The sequence below is a fragment of the Geotrypetes seraphini genome, chromosome 18 (assembly GCF_902459505.1).
Source record: "Geotrypetes seraphini chromosome 18, aGeoSer1.1, whole genome shotgun sequence".
Taxonomy (NCBI): Eukaryota; Metazoa; Chordata; class Amphibia; order Gymnophiona; family Dermophiidae; genus Geotrypetes; species Geotrypetes seraphini.
The window spans coordinates 12,977,845-12,995,846 of NC_047101.1; the positions used below are offsets into that span (position 1 = coordinate 12,977,845).

The 18,002-nt window shown below is 43.0% G+C and overlaps 1 long non-coding RNA gene across 1 annotated transcript in view; it reads right to left on the bottom strand.

Moving 5' to 3' along the window:
- The window catches only part of LOC117351671, a 235,442-nt gene that overhangs the window by 177,786 nt on the left and 39,654 nt on the right, over window positions 1–18,002 (bottom strand). Inside the window, exons 2-3 of the long non-coding RNA XR_004537497.1 lie at window positions 14,826–15,038; window positions 9,320–9,416 (exon numbers count right to left, since the gene is read on the bottom strand). This is a non-coding gene — a long non-coding RNA (uncharacterized LOC117351671). The remainder of the gene's footprint in view (window positions 1–9,319; window positions 9,417–14,825; window positions 15,039–18,002) is intronic.

Sequence of the window (18,002 nt, forward strand, 5' to 3'; positions counted from 1 at the left end):
TGAGAGAGCTAGTCAGGCCAAAGCCACCCCCCCCCCCCCCCCCAAGACATCTCACGCTTGCTAAACAGAATTAACATTTGCAGTTTTTAATGCATGCATTAATGACCGATAACAAGGAGGAATGCAGTATGATGTTCAAAGTATCCATATACAGGGGCAGTTTTGCCGTTTTCTCAGCAACCGTTTTGAATTTCAAGGAGAGATTTTTTTTTTTAGTCATCATACTTACATGTTATTATTAAACAACATTTAAGTAACTTAAGCTATTTTGAAGTTATCCACATTACTACCGAGCGATTTTTCTGTGCGTTAAAAAAGTTTGAGCTAAAACATAGTAAAATGTCGTCATTCAAACAATATAATTAACAATGGGGCTTATTTTTCAAAACAGAAAAATGTTCAAAAAATGGCACAAAGTGCTAGACGAATGTTTTTTTTTCGCAAAAATGTTTAAAAATCACTATCTCCCCCTCCCCCTTTTACAAAACCACAAAAGCTGCTCCCGACGCTCATAGGAACTCAGAGCATTCGGCGCATCTGTCTGTGCTGAAAACCACATTTGCGGTTTTGTAAAAAAAAAAAAAAAAAAGGAGGGGAGGGGGAGGTATTTTTGAAGCGTATTTTTAAGAAGTTTTTCTGTATAGCTCATCTAAATCTCAAGGTGCGTGTTTTGGACATGACTTGGGCAGACTTACAATTTGAACGTTTTTCTGCAATAATGGAACATTGTAAAAATGGCCAGGGGAAAAAAATATAGGAAGTCTTCGGCTACACCTGTTCCAGCAACAACTAAAGGCCTGATTCTATAAATGGTGCAATTGTATAAAAATTGTGCGCACTTTATGGAATGTGTATTTGAAAAAGGAGAATAACAAAAAGGTTTTAGTTTAAAGTTGAGGGTGAGAAAGGTGGGTTTTTACGCCAATGATTTGATTAGGAGCAAGGTGGTTATACCACACTTTGACATTGGCTGATGCTGTGCTCGATTTCTGAGGCATTTTCCACCTGTTAGATAGAAAATTAAGTATAGGAGATGAGTAACACTAGTTAATCCCAGTGGGTTTAACATAATAGTAAATATTCCATTATTGGACCACTTGGTTTAAAATGTAGAATTTCCCTTCACATGCCATCTCAAGAGATAGCACTGGGTATAGTTAAACTACTGGAAGTCCAGTGGTGTGGTCATAGTCCTTCAAAAAAACCAAAACAAGGAAGGGAGGGGGTATTATATCTGTCTTAGTTTGGTTTTAGGGTATTTACATTAGGGGGTGGGTGAATGGATGGGAAGATATCATTAATTAGAATAGGGTATGTTTTTTTGCGATAATTATGTTTTTGTGTTTTATTGAATAATCATTGGGTGGATGGGGAAAATGGTTGATTAAGAATGTGTGTAAGTTAAATGTGCTTTTATTGTATTATTATATGTTACATTTGTTGTATTGCACTATTGAAATTTTAAAAATCAATAAAGAATTTAAAAAAACAAAAACAAAAATCAATCCCCTCCTGAACAGTATTCCTCCCCTGACAGTCCCCCTCCCCCCCGAATGATCAAGACCTCCTTCAAAGTATCCTCATCATGCAAGACCCTCTCAAGATTTCCTTCATCAAGACCTCCCCAATACATTCCCTCGAACAAGACTCCCACCTCCCCCAATCAAATCTGTCTCCTCCCCCCCATCCCCCCGGACCACATCTGAACTCTCCACTCCAGGACTTGCGCGAGTATCCCTAGTTATTCGGTGGATAGGACAGAAGCTATCTCCTTTTGTTCCTGTCTCATTTCTACTCAGGTTCAAAATAGCAGCTCTGATTCTGTCACTTAGTGGTAATTTCACAGTACTACCACTAGGGGACCATTGGCAGAATAAGAGCGATTGCTGTACATGTCATTCATTTTAGTAAAGAGAAGTTTTAAGGTGCTATAGGGACAAATAATAATAATAACAGTTTATATAGCGCAGGACCGTGAAGTTCTATGCGGTTTACAATGATTATTGACTTTCGTACTGTTCTGGATGCTTTGTTTTCTGCTTGTTCTACTCATGGTTGTGTGTTCCTTTGCAAATGTTAATAAAGATAATTGGAAAAAAAAAAAAAAAAAAAAGAAATGTTACAGATTGAATGAACAAACAAAGTACAGATTTAGCGACAGGTTTGAGCTGGGTGAACAGATTCAAAATCTGAATCCTGCCTGATGCCTGAGGCTTGGAAATCAGATCAGCCAGACCAGGCTGTGAACCTATGTGGATACATCTGTCCTATTCATTGGAAAGGCTGTGGTTCACTGGTTGAGCTGCTGCCTCTGCACCCAGACATGAAGGTTGCCAATCAAGTGGAAAAGGCTTCCTTCAGGGCAAGACAAATGATGGGGTGTATCCGCAGAGGTTTTGTCAGCAGGAGACCTGAAGTCATGATGCCATTGTACAGAGCCATGGTGATGCCTCATTTGGAGTACTGTGTTCAATTTTGGAGACCACACTACCGAAAGGACGTGCTGAGGATCGAGTCGGTTCAGCGAACGGCCACCAGGATGGTCTTGGGGCTAAAGAAATTGCGGCTGTACTCACTTGAGGAAAGAAGAGAACGGGGAGACATGATTGAAACGTATAAGTACATCACAGGACATATAGAGTCAGAAGAGGAGATCTTCGGCTCATGGGACCCTCGACCACCAGAGGGCATCCGCTGAAAATCAGGGGAGGAAAGTTTCATGGCGACTCCAGGAAGTACTTCTTCACCGAAAGAGTAGTGGATCATTGGAACAGACTCCCACTCCAGGTGATAAAGGCCAGCAGCGTGACGGATTTTAAGAGAAAATGGGATACTCACGTGGGATCTTTAAGGGAGTAAATTCAGGGGAGGGGATACTTGGAATGGGCAGACTTGGTGGGCTATAGCCCTTTTCTGCTGCTTTTTTCTATGTTTCTATGTTTCTAAACCCTGGTGCTGCTCTTTGTGACTCTGGTCAAGTCACTTAGGCCCAAATTCTGAAACCGGCGCCTAATGTCAGGTACCTATTTCGGAGGTGCCCAACTAGATAGGCGCCTATCTAAATTGATTAACAAGCTCAATTAATTTTTTTAATCAGCAATAATTGAAACTTAGGCGCCTTATCAAGAAAGAATGATTCTGCCATAAGGCGCCTCTAAAAATTTAGGTGGCCTTCAAAAAACACAGGCGCTATGAACGTTAGGTGTGGGCGTGGCTATGTGTTATGCGCCTTGTTGCAGAATTGCTGCTCTTGAGTGTGATTAAGCGCTCGGGTAGGCGCTTAACTTTTAGCTGCTCCAAGAGCCGGCCTATTTACTGGGCGTCTCAATTTTACTTGAATCGCGCTGAACAGGGCCTAAATTTGGCGCCTAACTTTTGGGCACTTCTTATACAATTTGTCCTTTAATCCTCCAGGGCCCACCACTTTGAATGTCAGTTTTGAAATGCCAAAGCGACAGAAAGGCGGTATTCAAGTCCCCCATTCCCTTTCAAGTTTCAAGTTTAATATATCTCTGGATTGATCGCTTCGTCAGATTTCAAAGCGATGAACAATTTAAAATACATTCATTAGCAATTACAAAATAAACAATACAATACAAACTTTGAATAGTAACATTAGGTTAAAAACTAAGACATCATTTAAGGAACGTAGGGAAGGAAGGGATAGCGAAATACCACTAGGAATAGTAAAGCAATACAAAGGAAAAGTATAATAGGAAGACAAATTAAAACATAGTATAATAATATGTAATCTGTGGCCTAGGGGTTACTAAAAGCATCTTTAAAAAGAAAGGTTTTTAAATTACTTTTAAATTTTCCGAGGTCCTGCTCCATACGTAAATAAATTGGGAGGGAATTCCACGTCTGTGGGGCGGTCACAGAAAAGATGAACTGCCGTCTAGTATTAATGATTTTAAGCGATGGAATGGTTAAAAGATGTTGCTCATTGGATCTTAATGTTCTAGATGGATGATACGGAATTAATTCAGGTTACATAAATCAGGATCATTTATGGTATGATGTGACTTCTCATCCAGGCCCAGTTCTTCCTGGTTGGTTCTGAGTGCAAATATAGAGACGTTTGCGTGTGCGAGTATAATCAAAATGCTGGAAGGCTCGTGCTACCATTTAGTGCTTTTAAATCATTAGAAGCTGAACTTTCTTATTCATAAATGCGACCCAATCCAAATTATATCATCGCCGACTCAGACTGTCTGAGTAAATTTGAGTCAAATGTTTGCATATTCACGTCTTGTCAGCTCTCCCCAAAGTTCAAACAGAAAAGCCGTATTTCAGAGTTCTTTGCTTAATGATGTGCCACGACTTCAGGAATTCTACAGGAGGACTGACATTTAAAAATCAAAGTCCTTTTTCAGATGAACACAAGGCTATTAATCAATGTCTCAATGTTGCCGAGACCTTGTCACTAACTGGCCTAACGCAGTTCAGCTATAATATTTGCCCATTACTTACTGTAAAACATGCCCAAAAGACTTTGGAGCTCATTTTAGAATGCTCATTCATGATTTCCGCAAGGAAAAGCTTACATTTGCACGGGTGTGCCACAACCATGTACACATTGTGCTTTTAGCTGGACGTCACATTACACACAGACACGCCATCCACATATATATTTCCACGTCTATAAAAGAAATTTGTTGGGGGCATGACATGGACAACGCATGGGTGACGGGACTAAATCGCGCGAGACAACAGCGCGCAGACAACTGAGCACAAGGTTGACGGCGCGCCGAAGAAAAGCACTATTTTAAAGGGCTTTGACGGGGGGTGTGGGGGGGAACCCCCCACTTTACTTAACAGACATTGCGCTGGCGTTGTGGGGGGTTTGGGGGTTTGGGGGGTTGTAACCCCCCACATTATACTTAAAACTGAACTTTTTCCCTAAAAAACAGGCAAAAAGTTCGGTTTCAAGTATAATGAGGGGGGTTACAACCCCCCAAACCCCCCCCACAACGCCAGCACGATGTCTGTTAAGGAAAATAGGGGGGTTCCCCACCAACACACCCCCGTCGGAACCCTTTAAAATAGTGCTTTTCTTTGGCGCGCCGTCAACCTTGCGCTCAGTTGTCGGTGCGCCGTTGTCTCGCGCGATTTTGTCTAGGAACCCAACGCATGTGGTAAAGCATGTTTCTCGCAAAGCGTGTCCACGTGCAGAGCAGTGCACGTAATCGTGCCCAGTAACAGCTACAGACATTGCATACAAATACCAACCTCGCTTGCCTTGAAGGACCGACTGCGGTATTGCTGAACAGATGACATCTGTTATCAAAGCAAACCGAATGAGCGTGCTTAGGGGATTTTCAAATGTACAGTACTTGTATATGCATAGATACACCACAGTGTCAAAATGAAAAAACAAAACAAAACAAACAATCCTTCCCGTTGGACAGATCTAACAGTTCAGTTTTCAATTTAGCAAAACTGCATCTTCTGTAATTTTAGTTGAGGACCACCAGGCCAGTCAGGTTTTCAGGATAGCCCTAATGCATATGCATGGGGCAGATTTGCATGCCTGAAATCTCTATTAGATGCAAATCTCTCTCATGCATATTCATTAGAGCTATCCTGAAAACCTGTCTGGCTTGGTGGTCCTCCAGGACAGGGTTGGGAACCACTGAGCTAGACAATTTAACTTGAATTTGACCTTTCCTGAAAACTGTTATTCATAAAGAATAAAATAAACTGATGTATATATATATATATTTTTTTTTTCATTTTGGATGCTGGAAGAGCTGCTAAGACTTGAAATGGTGAAATGTCAAAATAAAGCAAAAAGAATCAAGTGTAAACCTGCTGAGATGAGAGAGTGTCAAGAAAAAAACAGCCTTTCAACTTCTCCATGGATTTGTATTGATATAATGTCAAGATAAAACAGTAATTCCATTGAGATTTCACAATGTCCAGATAAATCTTGTCTGGCAATATTTTTTCATGTAATTTTATCTAGATGTTGACATTGTAACCTCTTCCCAGACTTGCACTGAGTGGTCATCCTTCTTTTTTGCTTTGACATTCAACAGTGTCCAGAGATTGCTTTGTTTCATTCAGTGAAAACTAAAAAAAAACTCTGTGGAGTGACGATGTTCCTAAATGGACTTTATTTGAAAGTGTCAAAGTTCCAAAGGTCCACTGAAATCATCCACAGAAAATAATTCCATCCACATAAAAATAAATCATCCACATAAGAGCCTTAAAGGACCTAGTCCGCTAGGGATACATTTCGACAAAAAGTCTTCTTCAGGGGTCCCTGGGGGTCCTATAAAGGTGTGTACGTGGACCGTGTTGGGTCCTGTATCCCTAGCGGACTAGGTCCTTTAAGGCTCTTATGTGGATGATTTACTTTTATGTGGATGGAATTATTTTATGTGGATGATTTCAGTGGACCTTAGGAACTTTGACACTTTCAAATAAAGTCCATTTAGGAACATCGTCACTCCACAGAGTTTTGTTTTGTTTTCTCTGGATTTTCTTCTTTGTGGATATTTTGGGGTCAATTCCTTTTGTTTTTTGCTTGTTTCATTCAGTGCCACTAACGTGTGGAGAAGATTATCGTATCGATGCCGAAACATAACAGAAAAGTACAATTTCTTATGTTCTATGCTTATCGAGATATCTGAGGTACTGCCCTGTGTTTTCCCAGCAGAATCCTATTGGCTGCTACCAAATAACTCACATTCAAAATATCAAAGAGATGGTTTAGATTCAGAACTATGCAAATCTAATTCAGACTGGGGTGGCCTGCTGTTTCAAAGACGCTGACAGCCATGGGCTGAACTGGACTCATATGTTCAAAGCCAGGCCATGTCTGACCGCCAGTACTGAATATATGTGACCTTGATGGATGCCAAAATTATGTGGAAACCTATTGCTATGCCAGTACCCACATAAGTAACTGGGTAAATATATTTTTTATTTATTAAAAAAAATTTTAATTTCTCTATATCAGTGTTTCTCAACTCGGTCCTGGAGTACCCCCTTGCCAGTCGGGTTTTCAAGATCGAGCAGGGGATAACGGTCAGCATAAGGAGACGCCGGGGCCACACCGAAACCAGCGGCAGGCAGCAGAAGCAGTGGCAGAGACTTAAGAGCACAGCTCCGCTCCTCCCCCGATCCAGCAGGGGATAACGATGAGCATAAGGAGACGCCGGGGCCGCACCGAAAAGAGTGGCAGGCAGCAGAAGCAGCGACGGGGACTTAAGAGCACAGCTCCACCCCTCCCCCGATCCAGCAGGGGCTAACGGTTAAGCACGAGGAGACGCTGGGGCCGCACCGAAACCAGCGGCAGACAGCAGAATCAGCAGCAGGGACTTAATGAGCACAGCTCCGCTCCTCCCTCGATCCAGCAGGGGATAACGGTGAGCACAAGGAGACGCCGGAGCCACACCGAAACCAGCGGCAGGCAGCAGAAGCAGTGGCAGAGACTTAAGAGCACAGCTCCGCCCCTCCCCCGATCCAGCAGGGTTCTATACCATACTAGATATCGGATCTGAGAATGGTGGCAGTTGACCGTTTAATGCAGCTGATGCACCGAGATGATAGTGGCGGTTGTCTGGCTGTTGCAGAGGTCATCTGATCCAAATGACATTGCTGCATTTTAGCATTGCATTGACTCTGATCTAAATGACTAGCCTGTATTTTGGCACTCATTACTACGTCCTGGGAAACCTCATGGCTGAAATATTGTGTGTTGGCTTGGCAGCATACGTCAGGGCTCAAGGAGCATACCAGCTTTCGCTACTTGGCATTTCGTCTTTATGAACTTCTAACATCAGATCCTATTGTCTGACTGGAATTTACTTTATTTCATTTATTTTATTTTTATTTATATTTATTGTTTTCTCAGGTACTTTAGCTAGATTGTGAGCCTTCGGGACAGCTAGGGAAATCCAAAGTACCATTTTTATTTATTTTTATTTTAATGTATCTTTAATCTACCTTCAATGTAAACTGCTTTGAACCTCACGGTATAGCGGTATATAAGAAATCAAATCAAATATCCACAATGAATATGCATCAACTTGATTTGCATGCACTCCCTCCATTATATGCAAATTTCATTCACGCATGTTCATTGCGGATACCCTGAAAACCTGACTGGCAAGGGGGAACTCCAGGACCGAGTTGAGAAACACTGCGCTAAATCAACATTTCTAGGCGGATTCCAAGAAGCATACATAATTTGTAACAAACAAATGCATTAAAACAATTACTTAATAAGCTTCAAAACACTTTCCCACCTCCTCCTTTACTAATACGTAGCCTGGGTTTTAGCGCCGGCAGCAGCGGTAACTGCTCCGACGCTCATACGAATTCCCATGAGCGTTGGAGCAGTTACCGTCACTGCTGGCGCTAAAACCCATGCTACGCGTTAATAAGGGAGGGGGTTAATGAAAAAATATATAAATATAGGAAATCAGCCTCCCGACACAAAAACGTTTTTCATCAAAATCTTGAAATATTCGATATCGCCAAGCCCTCGCACACCCTCCAATTTTGGTGGGCTTTTGTAATCCAGTCAGAAAAAGAGCAGGAGGACAACGGCCTTTCCCTCTTTGGCTATGGCTAATCTCGCAGCCAAGAGTAGAAAGGCAAACAAATTACTCCTATCTATCACTGCAAATCGAAAGCCAAGCCATATTACCTGATAAACACCAGTCTGCAAGCATTTATATCTAAGTAATAAGTACACAAAGCAAAACAGTGTTTCTTCCAAGCTCTGAGCTTTTTCAAACGAGATCGTTGTTTGGGTTAAACCCCCACCCCCATGAAGTATCTTTTTTCTGGTGACCCGTCACATGCACGCAGGACATTGGCGCCTCGACAATTCTGCCCTGACATTTGCTTGCATGCCTTACCATTTGCGCTCTGAGGGTGGGTTTTGGGGAGAATCCCCCCCATACATGCGTGTTCTCATTGAGGGGGGAACCCCTCCTCACTACACTTACAACTCACGCTCTCCTCCCAAAGCCTTCCCATTTCTGCTTTTCTGCTCTGAGGGGAGGGGGGGGAGAAACCCCCCCTACAATCGCACTCTCTTTCAGGGGGATTTTGACGCGCTCTCAATTTAAATATTGCCTCAAACCCCGCCCCATAAATTTACAATTGTGCCCCAACAATCCTGCTCCCTTCATGCACATACTTGTCGGTGCACGCATTTGACGGAGCGGAATTGTCGGGACACAATTGTCCTGCGCGCTGAGGGTGTACCCTTTTTTTCTCAATCACTGCACTTGCTTTTCACACACAACAAAATCTTTTTGCTGAATATTTCCTTTGTAATGTATAAATTGCACTTAACTGAATCTTCATCTTCAAGGTCCTGACGCATTTCGCAAGGTTGCTGCTTCAAGGAACACTCCTGAAATTATTCCCATCTCTTGGCCGAAAAACGGTCTCTATAAATAAGTGCAAAAGTTATATTAAAATGTAATAAGAGAAAATTTATGCTGCATGGGATGGGGGTGGGATGGGAGGGAAAGAGAGATACCTGCCCACTTTGGACTCAGGCCTGCCTAAAATTGTCTGGCATAAATGCAAGTATTCTATAACCCAGGGGTAGGGAACTCCGGTCCTCGAGGGCTGCAATCCAGTCGGGTTTTCAGGATTTCCCCAATGTATATGCATGAGATCTGTTTGCATGCACTGCTTTCAATGCATATTCATTGGGGAAATCCTGAAAACCCGACTGGAATAAGGCTCTCGAGGACCGGAGTTCCCTACCCCTGCTATAACCAATGCACATAAATGATTGACATGCTCTTGCCCGGCCCTTAAGCCTCCCACTGTACACCCCCCCTTGCATTGATGCTCTATTCAACTTGCATGCTGATATTATAAAATACCTCTTAGTGCATGCCAGGGGTTCATGTGCGCGAGTGTAAAATTTCATGTATAAGTGTTGGTGCACACTTAGGTTATAGACTGGGGGACCCAAAGCAGGAGCCTCAGTGGGCTTCCTGCAGGGCCGGATTTAGATGAAAAGAGGCCCTAGGCTATTCCACTTATGAGGCCCTTTCGCCTCCCATTTTTAAGTTTGTAAATTGCATGAGAGATAATAAAATACATCATTACTGTGATATATATCAATATGTTAAATGAAACATGTTGTTATTGGTACTAACCTTTATAAAAAATGTGACACGGAGAATAAATAAAAAAAAGTCGAGAACACTTATTTGGACATTTATTCTCAGCACCATATATAGTACTTGTAAAAATAACTAATCAAACATAACACACAACCTTTACAAAGAAACAAAATTCAAATAATGAAAATCTTTGACTACGAAAATAAAATACGCAATAAAAATTATCATATTTTCTATCAAATTAAATAAAATAAAATATATTCAATACATTGAAGATTAAACCAAATTCAATTCAGATAAATTTATTTCATAATAAGAATCTTTTCTAATAACATTAACACGTGTTTCATATTATCGAAGTAACACGAATATAACCGAACGTCGGGATATCAATAGGTCAGTTCGTTTGTCTGTTCCAATCTACACCAATCTGCACTTTATTGATGCAAGAACAAACCAGAGCTTAGTAGCAAAGGCACGTCAATATTTGCCATAGCAATCAGTGAACGTATGAACTATACTTTGGTGCAATCTAGTATATACAATGAGCCAAACGCGTTGATCTTAACCAATACATTTTTATGTTGGTTTATTAGTCATATGCGTAGAATTTCTCCTTATTTTCGGTTCAGTGTTTTAGTGTTCACTGTTTTTAGAATAGTGTAATTTCAATTTTGCTAACAATTTGAATTTAGGCCCCTCTTGATCTTGAGGCCCTAGGCTGAAGCCTAGTTAGCCTATAGGAAAATCCGGCCCTGGCTTCCTGCTTCTAACTTTATAAAAAGGTAGGGGGAGGTTCAGTGGGCATCCCTCCTGCTATTTGGGAGGGTTCAGGGGGAGCAGTGGCTTGGAGGTGCCTGGTGCAGGGGTGTTTTGTGTGGCAGGAGGGATTTGCCATCCCTCCTGCCAATTTTCTCTCATGCCATGTTTGTCAGGAGGACCGTACTCGGTGGGGGAGGATTTTTTTCTTTCTTTTTTTTATGGGACAGATATTTTGCATGTGCAATGAATGAAAAATATCTGTGCCACTGAGAAAAAAAAAAAGAACCAGGCAAAAAATTTGTTATTGGCAGGTCTAGACCAGTTTTTACAATTGCTAAAACCCCATTTAATTTTTTTTTTTGGGGGGGGAGAATAGCCAAGCAATGTTAGTGCATCAATCGCTTGGCTATTTTGCATGGGGTTTTAGCTAATTTGCATGGCCGGACAGGAAAATGGGCGATTGAGGGGAAAAACACGCAGTGGGCCATTTTGTGATTCGGGTTGGTAAAAGCAATTGTTGCTAAAGCTGTGAAAACAGGTTGAGCTATGATTGCCGACTTTAGTACATCCAGCCCTTAGTAACATAGTAGATGACGGCAGATAAAGACCCGGATGGTCCATCCAGTCTGCCCAACCTGATTCAATTAAAATTTTTTTTTTTTTTTAATTTTTTCTTCTTAGCTATTTCTGGGCAAGAATCCAAAGCTTTACCCGGTACTATGCCTCAGTTCCAACTGCCGAAATCTCTGTTAAGACTTACTCCAGCCCATCTACACCCTCCCAGCCATTGAAGCCCTCCCCTGCCCATCCTCCACCAAACGGCCATACACAGACACAGACCGTACAAGTCTACCCAGTAACTGGCCTAGTTCAATATTTAATATTATTTTCTGATTCTAAATCTTCTGTGTTCATCCCACGCTTCTTTGAACTCAGTCACAGTTTTACTCTCCACCACCTCTCTCGGGAGCGCATTCCAGGCATCCACCACCCTCTCCGTAAAGTAGAATTTCCTAACATTGCCCCTGAATCTACCACCCCTCACCCTCAAATTATGTCCTCTGGTTTTATCATTTTCCTTTCTCTGGAAAAGATTTTGTTCTACGTTAATACCCTTTAAGTATTTGAACGTCTGAATCATATCTCCCCTGTCTCTCCTTTCCTCTAGGGTAGACATATTCAGGGCTTCCAGTCTCTCCTCATACGTCTTAGAGGGATAATACATCTATACTAGCTCTGATGCATCTTCCACAGTCTGTCATGCCTCAAGTATGCTCTTATCCCCTCTCACCCTTTCTCCAACATCCATCCAATGTCCTCCCTTTAACATTTATTTAATTATTTATTCAATTTTCTATACTGTTCTCCCAGGGAAGCTCAAGCATTTTTCCCTGTCTGTCCCGGTGGGCTCACAATCTATCGAATGTACCTGGGGCAATGGGGGGATTAAGTGACTTGCCCAGGGTCACAAGGAGCTGTGTGGGTTTGAACCCACAACCTCAGGAGGCTTTAACCACTGCGCCACTCTAGACATCAAAATGTAGCAAAAGCGAGCCAAGTATAGGACAATCAAACCATTGTGACATCGCCGATGAGGTTGGCTCTTATTGGTGGAATGATGCATTATGATGTCACAATACCAGCTCTGGTTACCAGAGACAGAAACTTTTCACACTATTTATTTATTCAATTTTCAATTTTCTATAGTTTTCTCCCAGGGGAGCTCAAAATGGTTTACATGAATTTATTCAGGTACTGAAGCATTTTTTCCTGTCTGTCCCACAACTGGAGCAATGGGGGCATTGAGTGACTTGCCCAGGGTCACAAGGAGCAGCATGGATTTGAACCTACAACCCCAGGGTGCTGAAGCTGTAGCTTTAACCATTGCGCCACAGACTCCCAGACCCTCCACCACCTCTTATCAGGGGTTCCTCGATGACTAGTGGCAGGGAGGTATTTAGAGGTTAATTTTTTAGTCATTTTTGCGCATATGTAGCAATATACAGCATAACAGGGGGCATGAAAAGTACATTGAGGAGGGGGAGAGAGGAAAGGAATTGCAGGGGTGTGGCCAGAAACCTATTTTGGGATGGGCTTGAGCCCAAGTGGGTGAGCATGGGAACCCTGCCCCCAAGGAATGGGTTTCCCGATGATGCACATTCAAATATGTCACAGGCCGTATCGAGGTGGAAGAGGATCTCTTTTTCCTTAAAGGACCCATGGCAACAAGAGGGCATCCGTTGAAAATCAGGGGTGGGAAATTTCATGGCGACACCAGAAAATATTTCTTCACCGAAAGGGTGGTTGACCGCTGGAATAATCTTCCACAACAGGTAATTGAGGCCAGCAGCGTGCCAGATTTTAAGAAAAGATGGGATTGGCATGTGGGATCTCTTCATGGAGGTAGTTAGGGGGTGGGCCATTAGTGTGGGCAGACTAGATGGGCCGTGGCCCTTTTCTGCCGTCATGTTCTATGTTTCTATGACTACAGGAAGTAGCTGAGCTGAGAAATATCGGGACCAAGTAGACCAGAGCTATCTTGATACTTCTGCTATATAAGACAATACCTTTCTAGCTATGGATATATGAAGATTTTTTTTTTTGTTAATCTAAATTTTTGTGCACCCTGTAAACCAGTGGTTCCCAAACCTGTCCTGGGGGCCCCCAGCCAGTCAGGTTTTCAAGATATCCCTAATGAATATGCATGAGAGAGATTTGCATACCTTTCACTTCCATTATATGCAAATCTCTCTCATGCATATTCATTAGGGATTAGAGAATGACACGGTGACAAAATTCATCACCGTTCCCGTCCCCGCGGGAAACCATCTTCATGTCATTCTTTAAGGAAAGAATCAGAGTATAATTGGGCACAACCACTGACCCGCAAGCTTTGCTTTGAAGAATGCTGGTGTAGAAGGACCGAGGTTGAAACAGACACTACAGAATGACAGTCTCTGGTATCCAGAGCAGATATTGTGATGTCATAATGCCTCATTCCACCAGTGCCTAAGAACCAATCACATCAGTGATGTCACAATGGCTTCATTATCCTTGGCTCCCATAAGAATCAGAGTATGAATGGCCACAACCACTGACCCACAAGCTTTGCTTTGAAGAATGCTGGTGTAGAAGGACTGAGGTTGAAATAGACACTAGAAAATGACATGGGATTATTTCCCGGGTTATCTCTTCTCTCTCCCCTCTATAGCGATTAACTTGTTCTATTGATCACTCTCTCCTCAAAAATGGATTTCCTGTCCTATTAACCCTCTATCTTCCTCCCCTCTTAAAGTCAATCAATTTGTACCTTTGCTTAATCTTTGTAAACCGCATAGAACTTCACGGTATTGCGGTATATAAGCTGTTATTATTATTAGGGATATCTTGAAAACCTGACTGGCTGGGGGTCCCCCAGGACAGGTTTGGGAACCACTGCTGTAAACTAACAGGGGGACCACAGCCCACTATCTAGACTTGAAGGTGTACTGAAGGTATCAGAATCACCTCTTAGATCAGTTGCATCATCTACCCTGCCCACCGGAGCCTAATCCCAAATTATTCAGCCTTCTCTTATGCGTACAGCGCCTATCATTGTGTAACCTGCTATCCTTGGCCAATAAAAGCTTCAAATAGCCTTCCGGCTGAGAATTTTATTAGGAAACCTTTAACCGAAGGACTGCGAGGAATTCAATTCCAAAACAAATACGGCAGCATATATTACAGTCAATAAATAGAGAGGCAAAGGAACGGTGAACTTAAAAATGGCACTGTTCCATTGCTAGTTTGCACAAATAGAGCCCTTCTTTTCTATAAAAGTTGCCCATTCTTTTCAAAGACAAATTTCCATTACTTTCTTTTGAAAAGCTTGCATTCTGATGGATACCTACAGGCTACTATGAGAATTACAGAAAATGGCAAAAATAAAATGAGAAAGAAGTGAAATAATTTTACCTGCTTTGATGTTTATTTTTCACTCCACTGCAGGGCACATGTGAAATTTAGCTTCTGAGAGAGATCAAAACCGCAGAGTCCTGTGCAGGCAATTTGGCTTGCAAAATGGCAAAGATAATTACTTTGAACTCAGCGTGGTGTCGTATGACGATAGATTATTTCCGCTCAGATCAGTCTGAGATTCCAACTGCTTTCTATTAAAGTCTAGACATTCTGTGGATAAGAGAAACAGAAGCGTTATGTTAAAGCCGCGAATTCGTACTTAAGTTGCTCACCCACGTACAGCGAATAAAAAGCCAGCATGGTAATATGCTCAGTAGACCAACAATACAATTGGTGTTATACTTGAGCTTTTTATGCACATAATTGTATTAATCATTTGTTATCCCCAGAATGATAATTAGAAAGTATTGATGAGCTTCAAGATGCGAGTGAGGGTGTGGTAATCTACTAAAACCACAAGCCCCAGCCATGAATTTTCCGACATTCATTTATACAGTAACTTGCTAAAACATAGCACATTTGGGGGCGGGAAGGGGTAAAACGTGGACCTCACGAACCTCGCAGATCTAAAACCGCACGTCCTCAAAAATCCGAGGTCCGTGCATTGACAAATCCGCCTTCGCTTTCCCTGCAGCTCAGCTCAGGCCCCCGGCTCCCTCGCGGACTTCACGGATCTGAACTGCACGTCACATCCTTAAAAATCCGAGGTCCGTGCATTGACAAATCCGCCTTCGCTTTCCCTGCAGCTCAGCTCAGGCCCCCGGCTCCCTCGCGGACTTCACGGATCTGAACTGCACGTCACATCCTTAAAAATCCGAGGTCCGTGCATTGACAAATCCGCCTTCGCTTTCCCTGCAGCTCAGCTCAGGCCCCCGGCTCCCTCGCGGACTTCACGGATCTGAACTGCACGTCACATCCTTAAAAATCCGAGGTCCGCGCCACTTTTGAGGTCCCTGCCACTTTTAGTCTCTGGCTCTGACAGAGCTCTATGACACTTTAACGCTGACGGATCCTAATGCTTTTCCCTCCCTATGCTAGGATCCGTCAGAGTTAAATTGTCATAGAGCTCTGTCAGAGCCAGAGACTAAAAGTGGCAGGGACCTCAAAAGTGGCACGGACCTCAGATTTTTAAGGATGTGACATGCAGTTCAGATCCGTGAGGTCCGTGAGGGAGCCGGGGGCCTGAGCTGAGCTGCAGGGAAAGCGAAGGCGGACTTGTCAATGCACGGACCTCGGATTTTTAAGGACGTGCGGTTTTAGATCCGCGAGGTCCATAAGGTCCGTGAGGCTCGCGTTTCCTTAGGGGCCAATGCAAGCTTTTCTGACAGATGTGCCCAAATATTAAAATTTTTGATCAAGAGGTTCATTCACTGAAAAAAAACCAAAAGGTCCTTCACAGCCCTGCCTTCTCCCCTCACTAAGGGGGAGATGCTCAAAAGCTTACAGAGGAATTAAGACTGATTGTAGCCAGTCTTACTTTGTAAGGCAGCTCCGCCTCTGATGCACAAAAGAGTTCCCAGGGGACTTTTACCAATCGCAGAAGCAGCTACCAAGAACCTTCTGCAAATGTATTACAAGGAGCTCATTAGTATTAAAATGAACGCTTCTTGTAATGCACAGAACGGAATGCCCACCTAGTTCAATGCTGGCGTTAGCGTCTAGCGTGCACTATTCCGCGCGTTTATGCCCTAACGCAGCTTAGTAAAAGGAGCCCTAAGGGACTCATTTTCGTAAAAGAAAAATGTCCCAAAAGTGGCATAAAGGGGTTGATGAACGTTTATCTAGCCAAACCCTTCCAATTTACTTTTTTTTTGAAACCCGTTTTGAAGATGGATTTCTATTGCATTGCATCTAAATCTGAAGGGGGCATGTTGGAGGCGTGGCATGGACGGGACTAGTGTGGGTTTTTGATTCGGATGTTTTTCTGCTTTGCTGGGTCTTTCTTCATGTTATTCACACCATCCAGGGTCACCTGGAATGCTCTCCCAGAGGAGGTTATTGCGGAATCCACCGTTCTAGGATTTAAAAGCAAACTAGATGCACATCTCCTTACGAGAGGCATAAAGGGATATGGGTGACTAAAATTATGCCAGGTGTACACCTGGCTGGGCCTCCGCGTGTGCGGATCGCCGGACTTGATGGACCGAAGGTCTGATCCGGAGATGGCAGTCCTTATGTTCTTATTTATAAACCACATATCGAAGTTATATAAGCGGTTTTACAATCAGGTACTCAAGCTTTTTCCTTATCTGTCCCAGTGGGCTCACAATCTAACGTACCTGGGGCAGTGGAGGATTAAGTGACTTGCCCAGGGAGCATCGCAGAGTTTGAACCACTACGCCACACTCTCCTCCAATGCAACATCAGAAGTGAGCCAAGTATAGAACAATGATGCCATTGTGACATCACTGCTGAGGCATTGGTGGAATGAGGTATTATGACATCACAATCTCAGCTCTGGAATGTTGCTACTCTTTCGGTTTCTGCCAGGCATTATGACATCAGGGAAAGAGATTGGGACTTGTATACCGCCTTTTTGTAGCTTTTTAACCACACTCAAAGTGGTTTACATACAGGTACTTCAAGCATTTTCCCTGTCTGTCCCGGTGGGCTCACAATCTATCTAACGCACAGGTGTCAAAGTCGGTCCTCGAGGGCCAGAATCCAGTCGGGTTTTCAGGATTTCCCCAATGAATCTGCATGAGATCTATTTGCATGCACTGCTTTCAATGCATATTCATTGGGGAAATCCAGAAAACCCGACTGGATTCCGGTCCTTGAGGAGGGACTTTGACACCCCTGATATTCTAACGTACCTGGGACAATGGAGGATTGAGTGGCTTGCCCAGGGTCACAAGGAGTAGTGCAGGATTCGAACCCACAACATCAGAGTGCTGAGGCTGTAGCTCTAAGCCAGACATGGGCAACTCCGGTCCTCGATAGCCGGAATCCAATCGGGTTTTCAGGATTTCCCCCATGAATATGCATTGAAAGCAGTGTATGCAAATAGATCTCATGCATATTCATGGAGGAAATCCTGAAAACCCGACTGGATTCTGGCCCTTGAGGACTGGAGTTGCCCATGTCTGCACTAATCACTAGGCCACTCCTTCCTTGTTATTGATGGGAGTTTATGGGTGTAAGTTATCAAAATAATAAAGTTGCAACTGTTTT